General features: G+C 37.5%; 1 protein-coding gene across 7 annotated transcripts in view; it reads left to right on the plus strand.

The window, feature by feature from the left end:
• LOC106870014 (uncharacterized) overlaps nucleotides 1-20,000 on the plus strand; it is a 449,496-nt gene that overhangs the window by 293,787 nt on the left and 135,709 nt on the right. Inside the window, exon 1 of one of the 7 annotated variants that reach the window (XM_014916002.3) lies at nucleotides 14,208-14,340. The exons of the other annotated variants lie outside the window; for them this stretch is intronic. The gene's annotated coding sequence lies outside the window, so the exon portion shown is untranslated. Of the gene's footprint in view, nucleotides 1-14,207; nucleotides 14,341-20,000 lie in introns of those variants that run through there. 7 annotated transcript variants of the gene reach the window in all.

The raw sequence follows: 20,000 nt of genomic DNA on the forward strand, positions 1-20,000 counted from the left end.
ATTAAAACAAGATATTAAACTGGCAATATGACCATCCCCAAGTACAACAAGATATAATTAGTTCTATATTTAAGAGATGAGCAATTATTTACATTATTTACATTTGACGAATGTTTGTCCTCATCTTGTTTGTTGTTAACACAACGTTTCGGCTGATATACCCTCCTGCCTTCATCAGGTGTCTTGGGGAAGTTTCGAACCTGGGTTCTCATTCCTAAGGTATTTTTTCGATGTTATTATTATTATTATTATTATTATTATTCAGGTCACTGCTGGGAATCGATCTCGGAATCTTGGAGTTAGTAACCCGCGCTCTTAATCACTACGCCATATGCCCATAGGCATATTCTGAATTCGATTCCAGGCAGTGACCGGAATAATAATAATAATAATAATAATAATAATAATAATAACATCGAAAAATACCTTAGGAATGAGAACCCAGGCTTGAAATTTCCCCAATGAAGGCTGGAGGGTATATCAGCCGAAACGTTGTGTTAACAACAAACAAGATGAGGACAAATATCCGTCAAGTGTAAATAATGTAAATATTGAAGATATAATTTGTATTCTAATCCACTTAAATTGAATCACCTAAATTTCTTATCTTTATTCTTGGAAATTGATTGTTCTGTAAATGACCAATGATTAGTTAGAGCTTTGCTGAGTGTTTAAGCAGGGAAGAAAGGGCTCACATAGCAGCTGTTGCTTAGATACTGCGTTTTGTATTCACAAGTCTGCCATGCGCTCCACATAAGCAGACCTCATATATTCACGTATCTGCACACGTTTTTTTTCTGGTACATCATTTCACTTGATTATTTGTGGTGCGTTTTCTGTACGAAATATTGTGAAATCCAAGTCGAGACGAGTCTCCCTATTTCTGCTTGTCTTCTTGTTATATTCTTATTTCTTTACTGTCCACAAGGGGTTACACGCAGAGGGGACAAACAAAGACAGACAAACGGATTAAGTCGATTATATCGACTCCAGTGCGTAACTGGTACTTATCTAATCGACCCCGAAAGGATGAAAGGCAAAGTCGACCTCGGCGGAATTTGAACTCAGAACATAGCAGCAGACGAAATACCTATTTCTTTATTGCCCACAAGGGGCTAAACATAGAGGGGACAAACAAGGACAGACAAAGGGATTAAGTCGATTACATCGACCCCAGTGCGTAACTGGTACTTAATTTATCGACCTTGAAAGAATGAAAGGCAAAGTCGACCTCGGCGGAATTTGAACTCAGAACATAGCAGCAGACGAAATACCGCTAAGTATTTCGCCCGGCCTGCTAACGTTTCTACCAGCTCGCCTCCTTCGTGTTATATTCTTCTTGTTATATTCTAAATACAAAATACCAAACAGACACGCCATAGACATTATCACATTGATTGCTGTACTTCTCTATTTCATATATATTGGCCATTAAGGCCTTACAAAGAGGGGACAAACAAGGACAGACAGACTGTACTTCTCACCATACGTTGCACAGGGCTCGTTCAGCATTCTCCTCGTTTACTGTGCATAAATGCATAACCTTCCTTGAATATATTCCACAGGCCAGGGAAGCCTGCCTGCTATGATACAATTTGCCCAGTCCATAGCTTTTTCATTGAGTTCACTGACGTGAAGCCTCTCTCTGTCTGTCTCGCTGCTAACTCAGTTACAGCCTCAATCCTCAGAACTAGTTATCACTTGGTGCTGTGTCTGTGTTTACCAAATTCGCTAACATTGTTTATTGCAACAGCGTCATTAATGGGTTTGGCATTAATTCTGTTTTGGCAAAGTGTGTGTCGTGCGAGACAAACATTTCAAGTCTATGTGTTGTTTATTCTGCATGTGATAAGCTCCGTTTTGTTATTATTTCCTTTCATATGGAGTAACTGTGAATATTAGTAACCATTTTCACTGTACGTCAGCAAAATAAAGACAAAAAAATATTGTTTGTCTAAGCATAAACCTTCTTTTCCTTTTGTACACTGTATGAATAGACCTCACAAATTCTCTTAAATGTTCTCGGCAAACAACTAAAGTTTAAAAGACACTGTTCCATGCAATTATATTTGGTAGGATCCAGCATTTTGAATAGCGGCACATGGCACATGGCACGAAGACACATGGCACTAAGTCAACAACGAACAACGGCAATAGCAGTTACAATTATAATTCTTTCAACTACAGGCTCAAGGCCTGAAATTTTTCGGTGAGATCGCTAGTCGATTACATCGACTCCATTGTATAACTGGTACTTATTTTATCGTTCCAGAAAGAGGATGAAAGGCAAAGTCAACCTAACCGGTGTTTGAACTCAAAGTCCTGCTAAGCATTTTGTCCGATGTACAAACGATCTTGCTAGCTTGCCATGCCACCTTAACAACAACCACAACAACAACAACAACAACAACAACAACAACAACAACAACAACGACGACGACGACGACGACGACGACGACGACGACGACGACGACGACGACGACGTGATGACGCCAATAATAATAATAATAATAATAATAATAATAATAACAACAATAATGATAATAATAATAATCCTTTCTACTATTGGCAACAAGGCCTGAAATTTGGTGGGAAGGGATAAGTCGATTACGTCGACCCCAGTGCATAACTGGTACTCATTTCCTCGACACCGAAATGGGTCGATGAAATGAGTACCAGTTTGACCTTAACCAGTTGAGTATGTCCCTTAATGGCTGACGATATGTATATCTCTGATCACGAGCAGAAGTAGGGGCGGCGGCGGGTGTGCATTATAGCCATGTGTTGAGAGGGATTTGGGGGGATTTGAACAATTCACCTCTGGAAACAATGGTGTTTCGTTCATCATCCTTAAACAACCCTCATTCAGGGACCTTTTCCAGTGGGAAGGGCTGCTTGACTTGAAGAAAATTCTAACTGGGCCCCCACCTGCAAGGTCATGCGCTGTTTATCTTGATACGAGGTCACCATGTCGTGCACATATGGTTGTGATGCATGTTCCTGGTGTACCATTATCAGACTGGTAATCATGACGGGTATACTGGGCTTCGTATGTTTGTACCTCAGTGTCACTTTGATGGCGTGTGCTGCTCTTTCACTCACTCACTACTACTACTACTACTACTACTACTACTACTACTACTACTACTACTACTACTACTACTACCACTAATACTAATAATAATAATAATAATAATAATAATAATAATAATAATAATGGTTTCAAATTTTGCCACAAGGGCAGCCATTTTGGGGTGAGGAGACTAGTCGTTTACATTGACTCCAGTGTTTCACTGGTACTTAATTTATCGACCCCGGAGGGATAAAAGGCAAAGTCGACCTTGGATTTGAACTCAGAACGTAGCGACGGGCTAAATGCAACAACAACAACAACAGTAGTAGTAGTAGTAGTAGTAGTAGTAGTAGTAGTAGCAGCAGCAGCAGCAGCAGCAGCAGCAGTAGTAGTAGTAGTAGTAGTAGTAGTAATCTTCGGTGATCGTTTATGCACCAAGCACTGCGAATATTTTCATGTCTATATTTACGAGTCCTGACATACATGTATACACATACATACACACACACGCGCACCACACACACACACACACGCACATACACGCATGCACACGCACGCACGCACACACACACACACACACACACACACACACACACACACACACACACACACACACATGTTCTTATCATTCCCGAGGCACCAATTATTTTAAGCATTATCTCTTGTTTTCAAATAGCACAAACTGGTTATCTTTATTTCTAGATTTTTACATTTGAATAATATCGCATTTCTTTTAGAGATATCTTATCGTTTGTCGGAAGTAATTCATCGATGAAGAAGCCCTTCTTTTTACTTTGACTCCACAGCCTGCTTTTACTGATATAGCCCGGAATATGGTAGTTCTCTTATTCTCCAAGCTTTTTTCTGATATGTTTACAGCATTTTATGGTCCCTCATAATGTTGGCATGCCATATACTGAATGAAAGCCCTCAATTCTGTCATGCATACTTGGAGATATATTCTCTTGGCAGCCAAAGAAAACATATCACATATTTAGCATTGATCTAAATCCATAATAAAGAACCATCTCTACTGTTGCTCGTAAAGAATTTTCTCTTAAGGTTGTCTGACAGGGTTGATTTTTAGACAACATCCAGCTCGGCGATGTATTTTTGTTGATTGTGAGCTGTGAACTTGGTTTTACAAGGATTAATCAACATCCGGTGCAGCTAATTCTAGACCATGAAGGAATTGGGTGGAGTTTGATATTGTGTCAGAGAGCAAGGTTAAATAGTCCGCATATAGTCTACATCAGTTAGTTTTGGGGCTGGTTGTCCAACTGATCTTCTTTTCGTATTGTGAAACCGAGGCTGTTTAGATTGTCAAGTTATGTTATGAGGACATAATCCAGAGTGGTCCTAAAGAGAGAGACGATGCTAGTGTATCCCCTTGGAATACTCCGGCTTTGATGACATAGAAAATTGTATCTCCGTCTGCGGACCTTAACATTGATTTGGAGCTGTTATAGAGCATCATAACTGTGAATGTTATTTCCTCAGGGATACCATGAGCCAGTAGTATTTTTTCCTATTTTACCGCGGTAGATGGAATCCATTCCTAAATTGAACCATTTCATTGGTAAAAGCTTATGGAAAAGTATGAATGTCACAAATTCAGAAAAAAATTTGATCTCAGTAAATTAAAGAATTTATTCTAATGATAAAAGTGCCTTTTTTTCTTTGTTGTTCTATCAGTGTTAGCAAGGGTCATATTAACAATCACATTTGCCCTTTTTCTTTTTACAAGTATGTAAGAATTTCAGGCATATTCGGAGAGTTTCGTAACAATGAACAGTTGTTCAGATATTTTTTTTTTCTGTAATCTAGTTAGATTTTCCCAAGCTTCAGACAATAAACAAGTACAGTTGAAATTGTTGCTGTTATTGCTGTTGAAGCTGTGATCGTTGTTAGTTCTGTTTCTCAAGGGTATTACGACATGAGTGAAGTAAAACATGCCCCTACCGGAAATCGAAAATAAATCTCAGACTTGGCTAGCAGGAGCTAACCTCCATTCAATGGTTCTCTTTATAATAGTTTTAAAAAAATTAACGAAAGAGAAAACAAAAATGACGACAACGACTTACGTCTAATCAGAAATGTTATGTTCTCGTGTGATGCTTCTTCCAAAAATACGGACAGAATTGGCTTCGGGTTAAGATAAGTTGCATTCCCATAGAAGAAGAATTATCAAAGTGTAACGGAAACGGCACCCATCCCTATTGAAATAGGTTTATTATCTCAAAACTGTGAGAAAGTCTGTTGGGTGTAAAATAAATAAATAGCTTTACTCCACTGATTAATTTGGGGTACGATAAACAACCGAAAAGAAACAGCCAGGTTGAGCCGCTGCATCGCTCTGTTGGCACCTAGGGAGTGGTGAGTTACATTATTTCTAACGTATTACATCACATTACAAACATGATACCTTGAAGTTATATTTTAAGTTTGTAGGTTAGAAAGTGGGGTAAGGGAACCCAAGACAGAAAATAATAAGAAATAGCAAAATTCTTCAATGAAATATTAAAATGGAAGTGAAACAAAAATAGATCGGATGAGATGAAAAGAAGTGAAAATGGTAAAAAGATAGAAAGGGATACAAAAAATAAAAGGTGGAGCTTGTAAATTTGAACTTATGTTGCGGTAAAATCTTTCAACTGTAATGAGCTTTCGACTGTAATCCAGCTGATGTCTACTCTGTATTTCACTTTGCATGGCAATCGATACTATATATATATATATATATATATATATATATATATATATATATATATATATATATATATATATATATATATATATATATATATATATATATATATATATATATATATATATATATATATATATATATATATATATGAAAGGCTGAGGGTCGCTAAGTCTTAACAATGAATCTAAAGAATTCGTGATTCCAGTTCACATCGATTTTCCTCCATCTCAAACTTTGTGAGACGAGTTTTGAAACTACTTTTATAAACTATTTCTAAAAAACAGAAAAAAAGGACCCAACTTAAAGTTTAAGTTGATCTTGGCAAAAGAAATACCTCTGGCTAGTTTGGTCTCCAATTGAAAGGCGCAGCACAATCCTCATTCACTGACCACTTTATTCAATATAATATTAAATTCCACAATCGAATCGGTCGTTGGTTCACTAAGAGAAGGCCTTAGCTTCATGTAGAGCTGTGGTTCCAAATCTTTAAATATCCGTGACGGTTTTTATTAAACATTTGAAAAAGAATAATTTTCCAAATAATAAATATAAATAAAATTATTTTTTTAAAAATGAAATATCGATCCTTTTAAATTGAATATCGATCCTTTTAAACTGAATATCGATCCTTTTAAACTGAATATCGATCATTTTAAACTAAATATCGATCCTTTTAAACTGAATATCGATCCTTTTAAACTGAATATCGATCCTTTTAAAAATGAAATATCGATCCTTTTAAAAATGAAATATCGATCCTTTTAAAAATGAAATATCGATCCTTTTGAACTAAATATCGATCCCTTAAAAATGAAATATCGATCCTTTTAAACTGAATGTCTTTTTGATAAATGTTGAAGATTTTACATTTAAATATTTAAAAAAAAAAAAAAATTGTGACCCTTTCAGAATTACGATATGTACAGGGACCTGTACTGGAAGGCGCTGATGTCGGGAAGCTTGATAAAACCAACGGAGCAGAACTCATGTGTTGAAAGTTCGACCGTTTCGGGATATTTCGCTTAACCTTCTCTGAATATCTGATGTAACTGAATAAATATAAAATACATCAAGAACAGGACATCGCCAACGAGAGAAAAATACGTAAACACATGAGAGACAAGTACGGGACAAATTACCAAAAATAGTCTAACTCCTCTTCAGTTGTGGACGGTTAATTACTACCTGTTTCGAGATTTTAAGTTACAATTTAGGGATTCGACTAACCCAGTGGTACTCATAAAAGGCTCCTTAATGTATCATTCTACAAAACAGAATATATAGTACGATACGAAGGAAAAAAATAAGGAGTTTATAAAATAATAAGGAGAGAAAATTCAGCTTTATAAACATGTATAAGTAATCTATTTTATTATATTTTATGATAAATAATGATTAATATATATTAATATATATTAGTCTGCATTAATATATATATATACACAATTTATAGATTAATGCAGGTATTAAAATTGCTTGTCGGGTTAAAAGAATTCCATATTTATGATTTTATCATATCAGAACATAACATTTGAAAAACTCAGAAAATCAATTTTGAAGACATTACGGTACGGAAGACAATAAGACTAGCACCAATAGAATTAATAAAACGGTTTTCTAACGAAAGGAAGGGAATTTTAGTAAGATATTAAAAAGTAAATAGTAGATAATTTTGGTAGAAGAGAATGTTAAATATAAGTTAAATATAAAAGAATGGATAGGAAAATCATAAATTTAAAATTAATAACCAAGAAAATTAAAAATAGTGTAAAGAGAGAAAGTGAAAGTGAAAGTAAATGAAAGTTCTTTGAGGTTAGGTTTACCAAATATAAGGATTGGTAGTCTTTTATTCTTTCACTTGTTTCAGACATTTGACTGCAGCCATGCTGGAGCACCGCCGAAAAAGAGAACATGAAATTAAAAATTAGAAGTTCATAGACGGAAGTAAAAAGAGAGAATAAGGTGTAAGAAAAAAGAAGTAGGAGCCATATTATTAAGTATTGTAGATAGGGGTAGATTGATGTATATAAGGTAAATACATAGACTAATAATATTGATATGCGTTCGTTAAAATAGTGTTTGAAAGTACGTAATCATTGTTATAATCCAGTTAGATATAATAAAAGATTTTACATAGAAATATCCTATACAAGCGCAGCACATTTTCCTATTTTTCCATATATGGAAGAAATGATGAACAGACCTAATCGATTTTCGATCTTTACAATTGTTTTGATAACTTGCAGGTGTCACACGTCATGTCTAGACTCATGCATAATAGTGACGGTTTGGCCATGCGTATCCTATAATGTGTATTACATAAACGCCTCGATTATCTAATCCTCCCCGCTTCACTAACGAACTATAAATGTGTGTGTGTGTGTGAGTGATTGTATTGAATCCTACGTTTCTTTGTTTCCTTGGCGGTCGGGCATATAAAAAAATAAGAGATCAATAAGGTTGACTAATTTCTTGATCGATATAAATCGCGCTGTTGATTCTGTTCACCTCGTAGCTGCACCACATACAGAAATATCCTTTACAAAAATATTTTCTCCTCTCCAGCCCGATGACGTTTACTAAATTCTGACAAAAGACTGGATAAACCAGCAGGAATAGGATGAAATTGAAACCGAAACTTTAAATATCAAAGCTACGTTGTCACTCTGTAACTTCCCAACGACCTCTAAATCACTAATGTATCGTAACTTGATTCAGAACAGGCGTGGCTGTGTGGTAAGAAATTTGATTTCCCACAACATGATTTCAGGTTCGGTTCTACTGCGTAGCAACATGGACAAATGTCTTCTACTCTAGCCTCGGTACGATCAAATCCTTGTGAGTGGATTTCGTAGACGGAAACTGAAAGAAGCCCATAGTGTAATATATATATATATATGCTTTATTAAAAAAGCAGCAAAAAGTTTTGTTTCTAAAAGAAACTGACCGACGAGCGGGCACGTGAAACTCTGAGTAACAGTTTTCTGTGATATTTTTGCTGCTAAGCATATTACTCTACCTCCGGTATTCGAGTACTATTTTTCCCACCTTGTTTCGCATTTATGTGCTTACTCTGGTACATATATATATATATATATATATATATATATATATATATATATATATATATATATATATATATATATATATATATATATATATATATATATTCCATATATATATTCCATAGATACATATATATACTCACATATTATGGTATATATTCGGGTATATACATCTTGTATTCCGTTTAAAGCTTGTTCGCAGTATTTGGCTGCCTGATGTCATCAATGGAGGACTGGGTCTGAAAATATTGGCTGTCAGGACACTAAAGGGGCCCACCCGCAACTACAATGCTATCATTTAATTGTTTTTTTTTTAATTATTTTTTTTTGTTAAAAGTATTCTTTCCAGCTGTCTACAAACAGCCAGGCTGAAATAATTAATGCATTCTTCCAGGCGTGAATAAAAAATTCTCAAACTTGAGGGGATGGGCCCCTTAGATATTAACATGGCCCCCATATAAACTTAGATAAACATAGATATGTTTCGACCAGAGATTGGTCCAGGCCATGTCTAACTTAATAGCACCACCTGATAGGATTATCTAAATCCTTTTTACAGTCAAGTTTTGTCTATGGTCCATTCAAGTAGTGAGTTCTTATTGACTCTAATGGCCCACTTGCCACCGGGTAAGCAGGCAACCTGGCCAGTCCGCCACTGGATATCATCAACAGTATGGAAGTAAACGCCACCCGTTTTACTTTAGGAATGCCTTTCGGTCCGTAGAGCTTATAAGATATGTGAGAGAAAGAAAATGGAATTCAGGAGATTCTTTATTATTCTCTACCATGGTTTCGATCCGTCGTGCACCGGTGCCTCGCGGGTGAGATGCTATTCAAACAGTTTGGTACTCATCGAACGTGTGGATGTACCTCATCAGATGATTTCTCAAAAGGTACCTAGTTTTTTTTAAATCTCCGTTTTGCTTATTTCTATCGGAATAAATTTTGGTACTTGTGGTGTGTTACTTGTTGACACAAGGAACTGGGTAACAACGGAGAATTCTTCTCATATCAACAACAATAAGGTGATTCACAATGAATCAAACAAGAAAAATGAAAAATAAAAAAATATATATATGTATATTTAAAGAGAAATACACACATACACTCACACAAACACATACACATATTTATATTTGTATTTCTAACCCAACTTCTAAATATAAAATTAACCTTGAAACATTCCAACATGCGTGTGTGTGCATGAATGCATTCCCATCTCTCTCTCTCTCTCTCTATATATATATATATATGTGTGTGTGTGTGTGTGTGTGTGTGTGTGTGTGTGTGTGTTTATATACATAATTAGAGAGAGAAGTGAGGTGGAAACATTATCCAACACAGTGGAATATATTTTGTGAAGAAAATATATTTCTGCATGTGCATCTACACGTACACACAGACCACACTCTCTCTGTTCCTCTCTCTCTCTCTCTCTCTCTCTCTCTCTCTCTCTCTCTCTCTCTCTCCTCTCTCTCTCTCTCTCTCTCTCTCTCTCTCTCTCTCTCTCTCTCTCTCTCTCTCTCACACACACACACACACACACACACACCCATACGAAATGACAACGACGACAAACGACCTCGGACACCGCGCGCGCACGCATGCACGCACTCACACACACGCGTATGGCCGTAAAAGTGTTGGAATGTTTCAAGGTTAATTTTATATTGTTCAGGAATATTAAAATATTAATTATAGTAAAGTGTAAAAAATTAAAGCCAGATAATTATTATGAAACGCCCGTCAGCCAATGAGAACTAAGAGATTAGATTAGAATGGAAATTGTGTTTTGATTAAATATTCATCGTCATGTTAGAGTTGAACTAAGAAATATTTTTATTCTTTATCATGAACAGCGATAATTCCAAATATAGAAATATATTTAAAAGACAAAAATCAAGGTGGAAAGAATGTGGTCTCAATTTTATTGTGGGGGTCACACTTGACCCCTATAAACCAATGACTTAGGTACTTGTTCAACCCCCATACATTTCCAGTCGAAATTCTAATTCCATAGCAATAATTTTACGATATCGGTTTCAAATTTTGGCACAAGGCCAACAATTTCGGGGAAGCGGGAAAGTCGATTACATAGATCCCACTGCTCAGCTGGTACTTATTTCATCGACCCCGAGGGGATGAAAGGCAAAGTCGACCTCAGCGGAATTTGAACTCAAAGACGGACGAAATGCCGCTAAGCATTTTTTCTGGCGTACTTAACGGTTATGTTAACACACCGTCCGCATATTTCTTCCTCTGTTATTTATTTTCAAAATTTCTTCGAAAAGAACTAGTTTTTTTTTTCTGTCTAAAGATTGAAAATTCAAAGCTTAAAAATTTTAGAGACAAACAACTAGAACAGTGGAGCTAACCTGTGTGTGCGTGTGTGTGCGTGTGTGTGTGTGCGCGTGTGTGTGTGTGTGTGTGTGTGTGTGTGTATACACACACTGACGCTCAAACACTCACACATACACACACATGAAAAGAATATGGAAGAAAGAAATAATTATTATATCTACAGTGTGGTGAAAGATAAACGTCTTTTCTTAAAGTTGTCGTAATTTGCTAATTAATACATGTCATTATATTAAGTATACATACATATATATATATATATATATATATATATATATATATATATATATATATATATATATATATATATATATATATATATATATATATATATATATATATATATATATATGTATATATATATATGTAAGTATATATATATATATGTAAGTATGCATATATATATATATATATATATATATATATATATATATATATATATATATATATATATATGCATACTTACATATACACACGCGTATACACTAGTATACATGTGTTGTCAAAAGCGAGTTTTTTTTTTAACTGTAGTGTATGGCACTTAGCTGTTCAGCATGACAGGTGAAACCATTAATAAATTTTCTTACCTAAAGACCTCTCGTAAATGATAGAATGGGCTCGACTTAAATTGATGGATTAAAATAGCGTAAAACCACACAAACATTCACACCATAGAAGTGACATTTATTTGTTTTTCTATCTATAACAGTTTTTACTCATCTATAAAATGATAGAATGTTAGTTATGGAAATCACTTTAAGCTACCATATTGACAAAATATTTTAATATTAGTTATACAATAGTGAAAGATTTACATATAATTGTCATTATTTCAGAAGGACTTTTATCACTTTAGTCACTTGAAAACTGTGTTCCATAAAGATTTCCTTGGTTTTCATCGTTATTTATCACTTTATTAAAATGGCTCCTATTTAAGGATCATAAAGCTATCTCTTATTGCAGCCCATTCTTACTCTATTCGTGTTTGCCCGTCATGACAGAGTTATAGACACCTCATCTTTCCACTTACTTTCATTTTATCACTTCAACTGTCACTCACGCACTCACTATTTGAAAACTATCTCCTTTCAATGAAATTAAGAAATATTTGTTAAATTATTATATCTGGATTTGGATGTGTGTATTACATGTTTATCAATGTAAATAATTTTTGGAGTAGATATAAGAGAACTGCCTAAAGTCCACTCAGGGCAGTTCCCTGGCAGTAGAATAGTGACTAAAACCACTAAAAGAATTTCCGCAACCAAATAAATAGGATCACAAATCTTCAAAACATTCGTTTAAATTAATTGCTGCTAATTAGCAGATGATTTATACTAGTTTCATAATATCTGATGAAAGTTAGAGAGTGTTGGGAATCGATCGTCAAGCTGGTTTGGCCGAATCGGTCAAGTATTGGACTAGATTTATAGTGACAATTAGTTACGACCCTTAGCAGTATGAGTTCAAATCCTGCCAAAGCCATTTTTATCTTTCAAAGACATTAAATAAGTTAACCCACTCTTGGGGTCGATTGTTCTCTCTTTTGTGCCTCTTTTTCTCTCTTTCTGTCTCTTTTTCTCTTTGTCTTTCTTCCTCTCTCTTTGTCTCTTGTTTTCTTTCTTTCTTTGTTTCCTACCCCCTCTCTCTATTAATTGAAGCAGTAATTCAAAGATTTAACCTTTTACTGTCACGCTAATTCTGCTGAGAATCGCGTGAAAAGCACACTTGTCTGTGAAGCGCTCCACCAGTTACAAGCTAACACTTTTGTTGATTTGTATTTTGTTGATCATTGTCGATATCGACGGAGGATCCAGCTGTAATTTACTGTTCAGGATGCATGTCTCTATGTCGCTCTACAGTCCTACGTCAACACTGATCCGGTTCACATAGGATCAAAGATGTACTCAACCGTGACTCTCCGGTCAGTTTCGTTGTTTTCTAAGACCACGTGATCGAATGTAGACTTACCTTTCGCTGCAATAGAGGTGTATAATTTGAGGGATTTCTAACAGGTCGAGGAATCAAAGATAGGCTTTCTCGTTGGAACATGTGTGTGTTAGAGAGGGAGAGAGAGAGGGAGAGAGAGACTATTTACGTGTTTACGTTGGAAGAATAATGTGTGTGAGTGTGTGTGTGTGTGAAAGAGAGAAGGAAAGGAGAATGTGTGTGAGTGCGAAGTGGGGGAGAGAGATAGAATGTGTGCGTGTGCGTGCGTGTGTTCGCGTGCGCGAGCGCGTGAGCCTGTCTATCTGTGTATGTGTTTGGGCGTGTGTTCACGTGTTATAAATTGAAACAAAGTCAATGAGATAAAGACCTAAAATAGAGTAACAACGGAAGGAGAGAAAAGAAATTTGAGACACTCTGTGTGTGTGTGTACGTGTGTGTGTGTAAGAGAGAGAGAGAAAGAGAGAGAGTATGCGTGTGTGTGTGTGCGTGTGTGCGTGTGTGTGTATGTGTTTGCGTTCTTTATCCTTCCCAATGTGAGTGTAGAATGTGAAGTGTGTACAATCACGTGTATGTGTTATGTTAATCAGTCTATCTAACTGGATGCATGTCAACAAGTGTTTATCTGAATTAACTCCCCTGACAGCTTCTCACCGACAGCCCCCCCCCCACCTCTTCTCCTCTCTTTCTCTCACTAAAGAAAAAAGACTTTTCACCACCACCACCATCTTCACCGCTCTCTCTCTCTCTCTCTCGTACTTCCCAACCTTCTCCTTCCCCTCACCACTAAAATATACTTACTCATCTATGCTTTGTCTTTCTGCTCTCCTTCACCACCACCGCCGCCGCCACCACCACCACCACCACCACCGCCACCCTGTGGCTCCACTTCACGATTAGTTCTCTACCTTTCTCCGCCCCCTCCCTCCCCCACCGCACTCTCCCGTTTATGTCTATATGAGTGTACGATGGGGGAGAGGGGGTTGGGAGTGCTGACTCTGTATGTGTGCGAATGGACGTATGTATGTGTGTGTGTGTGAGTGAGTAGTTCGCCATTCACAGTCTGCAGGGTAATGCTACCAGGAGTGTGTGAGTTGCTTCTACGAAAAGTTAGCCGAACTTTTTTGTTATTATTGTTATAAACGGGCCCTCGTCCCCTCATGGGGCCCCAAGTTACCCCGTTTCAGGTAAGACAGAATATATTTACATTAATTATATTCATTTAATTCTTATTAATGTTGTGTTTTTGTTCGCCTGTTGAAAGCCGGTCAGTAAAAAAAAAATAACAATCCCACTCTGTCAGGCAAAACTAATCCATAACTCAGATTTTGTTTATCACTGGAAACCACTTCGTCGTTTGATTTCATTAATGCAGATGATACGGCTTGGAAAGGCATGAACGCCACAACTGCCTTTCCACCTTCCTTAATGTACATGTGTGTGTATGCTCATGATTTCATGAGGAATCCTTGTTATTATTTAGTTGGCGAAAGAAAACGAGGGTCGGGTTTCGATTCTTACTTCGTGCCATCGCTTTCGCCACCAATGCGTTTTGCAGAATCACATCGAACATCGATCGACAATCGTATTCTTGTAAAACGTTGGATTGTCAGGAAGAGATCAACGCCGAAACCACACGTCGCCACTATCCCCACCACCGCCGCCGCCACCACCACCGCCGCCGCCGCCACCACCGCCGCCACCGCCACCACCGCCGCCGCCGCCACCACCACCACCGCCACCATCATCAGCATCTGTTTCATGATGCTTTATTCTTTTATTTGTTTCAGTCATTTTGACTGCGGCCATGCTGGAGCACCGCCTTTAGTTGAACACATCGACCCCCCCAGGACTTATTCATTTGTAAGCCTAGTACTTATTCCATCGGCCGAACCGTTAAGTTACGGAGACATAAACACACCAGCATCGGTTATCACGCAATGTTGGGAGGACAGACACAAACACATACATACATACATACATACATACATATATATATATACATACATACATATATATATATATATATATATATATATATATATATATATATATATATATATATATATATGACGGGCTTCTTTCAGTTTCCGTCTTCCAAATCCACTCACAAGGCTTTGGTTGGCCCGAGGCTATAGTAGAAGACACTTGCCCAAGGTGCTACGCAATGGGACTGAACCCGGAGCCATGTGGTTGGTTAGCAAGTGACTTACGATGAACTTTATTCTCCTCCTCCTCATCATCATAATCCTCATTAGGAAAATTAGTGGGAACCCATATAAATGACTTGTGGTATTTAAATCCTTTACACCCACATCTCGCTCTCAAATACACCTGTAATGCACCTGCACTATATCCGTAATATGTCTGTAATACACCTATAATAAATTTCTCATTTAATAATGTAATATTATTAATATAATAATAATAAACGATTGTTATACCTGCAATTTGCCTGTAATGTACCTGTAATATACATGTAAATTGTCTGCTATACACCTGTACCATATCTCTAATATAGCTGTAATACGTTTGTAATATCTTGTAATATACCTGTAATACACCTGTATTATACTAGACGTGTAATATTACCTGAAATAGATTGAATGAATAAACTAATTTAGTCTTGTACCCTGATTCCTCTCAGAAGTGGATTAGTTGGGGCAACGAAGAAGAAATTCTTATTTTGTAAAAAATAAAAGAGAAACCATCAGGAATAACATCAATACAGCCTCTACGGCGACTACGACGACGACGACGACCACCACCACCACCACCACTACCACCACTACCACCACCACCACCATAATCATCATCATCATCATCATCATCATCATCAAAGATAGCAGAAAAAAAAGCAACAGTAGTTGTTTGGAATTTCAAGAATCATTGTGAGAGGGTAAAGGTGTCTCTTAAGGAACTGTGTCACTGAATATGTTGTTGGTGTGATTGTTGTTGGTGGCGGTGGTGGTGGTGGTGGTGGTGGTGGTGGTGGTTCGACTGTTTATCTAACGAAAACATTGGGTCAATAGAGAGATTATAGGCAGACAGCCAGACAGACAGCCAACCAGCCAGCCAGACAGCCAGACAAGCAGGTAGACAGACAGACAGACAGACAGACAGCAGTAGGGTTTGAGTGGGAAATGAAAAGATAAAAAAACAAAAATCCAGTCGACAAATGCACGTGACTAGTGAAAGACAAAACCTACGTTTCAACACAGGAGATAATTATAGATGTACACATACATGATGGGTGGGGAAGTCTGTCTCTCTATCTCTCTCTTTCTGCCTATCTCTCTTTTTCTGCCTATCTCTCACTCTACCCCCCTCTACTTCTTTCTTTCACTCATTCACTCTGTCTGTCTCTCTCTTTCTAACTCTATCGTTCAATGTGTGTGTGCGTATGTGTGTGAAAGATAGTTTTTGTTTTGAATAAGTAGTATTCAAAACACCAATGAAAGTTTCGCTTTTACTTGGTGCTACAGAATAATTATAGTGTATCTTCCGGCTTGTCAGGCGCTCACCGCCCTCTACCAGTTGGCTAATACGGTCGGTGGAAGTTCTGCAGTATCAATATATGAAAACCTATTGGTGGGTAACAACGATGGCGTTCTCGAGGTAACTCCGGGCGTCGACGAGGATGAAATGGTTTGGAGCACTTTCGGGCCTAGAGCTACCATGAATAACTTCCAGCAATTTCTGACCCGGCAGTGCTCCTCGGTGGCACAACCAGTTCGAGATAAAACTTTCTGTCAGGCGGGATTGTCCGAGATGCGCGCAGAGCAAGAAAACCGTTATGCATGCTATCGTGCTGTGTTCGGGTATTGCTAGCTTATGGAGTTACATCGAACAGTTATAGTATGTTGTCAAATTAATGTGACAGTCCCATGAAAGGGAAGAATGCTACTGTTATTTAGCCCTAGGAAACACCGTTTCCTGTTGGACTTGACACATTTCCAACAGGAAATGGTATTTCCTAGGGCTAAATAACAGTAGCATTCTTCCCTTTCAAGGGACTGGCACATTAAGTTGACAACATACTATCACTTTATCGTGCTGCTACTGCATAAATCTCTCTGAGAGATTTAGAAATGTATTACTTCTATCGAACAGTTGTTATCACGTGTAGGACGAATCCGACAATCCGCCGAGTCCATCGTGAGGATCACCCCACCACCCATCCTTAACAAAGCAGGGCAGGCGGTGTTCCTCTGACTGGTGGCTATGGCGAAAGAGGATGTGTGGTGAAAGGACTGAGGAAAGACACCGTCTTCTTTAGTGAAGCTCTCCTCGACTTTTTAAAGTTCCACTTGGAAAGGAAAGTGAGGATGGAGTGAAAAGTGCTGCCACTCAGTGCATTTGTGTAAAGATTGAGTGACTGTAGCAAAAATGGCTCGGGTGAATGGCCCTGTTCTAAGTATGCACCTGTAGATTGGAGAGCAGGAGAGATGGCTCGTACTTTTGGTAGTCAAAGCAATTCTGGATCTTTAGGGTTCCTTGATTGACCCTAGTTGGAATTTCTCCTGTATCAGAACGACTGCATTATTCCTATTATCGCATTTCACAGCCTTTTCTATTTCTTTCTCTCCATCTTTTATGTAAATCCTCACACAAATTGCTGTCTGTCCTTGTGATGTTCCCTTCATCAATGCCCCTGTGGCTAATAAAAGAAATTGTTTCCCCCTCCTCCCCCTCCTCCTCCTCCTCCTCCTCCTCCTCCTCCTCCTCCTCCTCCTACTACTACTAAAGCTATTACATGCTGTATTAGCACAGATATTGTCTTAAGATCTCAAATCTCAAGAATCTTTCTAAGGATTCTACCGGAATACAAGATGGTACTTTTCTACAGGTCACCAACTCGCGTCGCAATTCCAATAGCCATTCAATCTTTAAAGTAGCGGTTTATGCGTTGTGCCAAGTGCATTACCACAAGAGCAATTGTCGTCTTAGTCTTCCAGTCTCTTCAACTCTAGTTAAGTTCTAATATTTCTTAATTTGGTTTTATTTCAATTTCTTTGGTATCTTCTATGTTGTCATTGTGGCATCGCAAAGTCTCTCATCTTACACCGTTTATTTTACCTACACTGTTATGCTGCCCTTATACTCATTTTGTGCTATTTCACTGCAATCATTTAAGGGATGGTTAATACTAGCATCCCCTTTCCGGCAAATTCTGCGTTTGTTTCCTGACTGAGTTTTATCAATCTTCGCATTTATCAAATTCGTTCCAATGGCTTCTTCCTGAGTAGCAAACACTTCGGATTCTTTTTTCAGCTTCAGAGTTTTATTTTTACTTCCTGTATCCTCGGATTGTTGGAGGAATTGGCCAAGTAATTCAATATCATTCCGTCTGCTTATCCTGCTCTCCCTTTTGTTCTTGAATTCTTTAACTGCTTCAATAATTTTTGGAACATTTCTAGCTGCCGATAGTATTCTTCCTTCCCAAAGTACAACATAGCTTTTCAACCCCAATATCACGTAACTAACGGTGTCTTTTGCGTTTAGCAATCTTCTGCCTCTTTTCTTTCTTGATAGGTAGAGCGTGTTGGTATTACTTTTAGGGGTTAGCTGGCAGAATCGTTTGCATGACGGACAAAATGCTTAATAAAATTTATTCCGGTTTAAATACTGAGTTCAAATTCCGCCAAGGTCGAATTTGCCTTTCATCTTTACGGGGTCGATAAATAAAGTACCAGTGAAACACTGCGGTCGGTGTAATCGACTATTCCCCTCTCCCAAAATGCCAGGCCTTGTGCTTATAGTAGAAAGGATTATTATTATGATTATTATTATTATTATTATTATTATTCGTATTTACAATGACACGCTCACACGTTTAATGTATACACACATAAATGTATATGTTGAGAGAGAGAGAGAGAGAGAAAGAGAGAGAGAGAGAGAGAGAGAGAGAGAGAGAGAGAGAGAGAAAGAGAGAGAGCGAGAGAGAGAGAGAGAGAGAGATAGAGAGAGAAGATATGATATGATAAAGATAAATTAAAACAGGGTAAAGTCAGTGGCCTTGTTTGATAAATACCAATTGCAGGAAGAAGGGAATAAGTGCTGTGACGTCCATGACTTCCAGGAGGATTACACGTAATATGAGGTCAGCGTATATTTTCTTTCGGTTTGTGGCTTGATGCGGATGAGTACTTGCCACAGCGCCCTCTAATCTAGTTGAAGTATTCTTTAAAGTTAATGTTAAATAGGAGACTAGACTTATCTAAGCAATGTCCATCGCCTACAGCAGTGGTTTCCAGTCTGGGATCCGCAAGGGTAGTACTGGGGATCCGTGAACTAAATTCGAAATTATATATATATATATATATATATATATATATATATATATATATATATATGTGTGTGTGTGTGTGTGTGTGTGTGTGTGTGTGTGTATATGTATATATATATATAAAGATAAGTATATTAAAAGGGGTCTGTGTGAAAATTCATTTAAATGAAAGGGTTGGGAAACCACTAGCCTACAGCTTCCTTGGTCACTAGGCGCTGTGAGATGCCCTGTCATACAGTATAACACTAATGTTATATTATTTTCTACTCTAGGCACAAGGCCCGAAATTTTTGCGGAGGGGCCAGTCGATTACATCGACCCCAGTGCTGGCTGGTTCTGATTTTATCGAAAAGTAAAATCGACCTCGGCGGAATTTGAACTCAGAGTGTAAAGACGTAGGAAATGCTGCTTAGCATTTTGTCCGGCGCGCTAACGATTCCGCCAGATCCACCACCTTTACTACTAGTCTCTGTTGAAGTTCATTTTTATTGAGAATATTTGAGAAATTGAATAACATTTGTAGCACGACTTTTCATCAGAGAGAAAAAAGAAAAA

Source organism: Octopus bimaculoides, chromosome 4 (genome assembly GCF_046866305.1).
Source record: "Octopus bimaculoides isolate indiv1 chromosome 4, ASM4686630v1, whole genome shotgun sequence".
In the NCBI taxonomy this organism is placed as follows: Eukaryota; Metazoa; Mollusca; class Cephalopoda; order Octopoda; family Octopodidae; genus Octopus; species Octopus bimaculoides.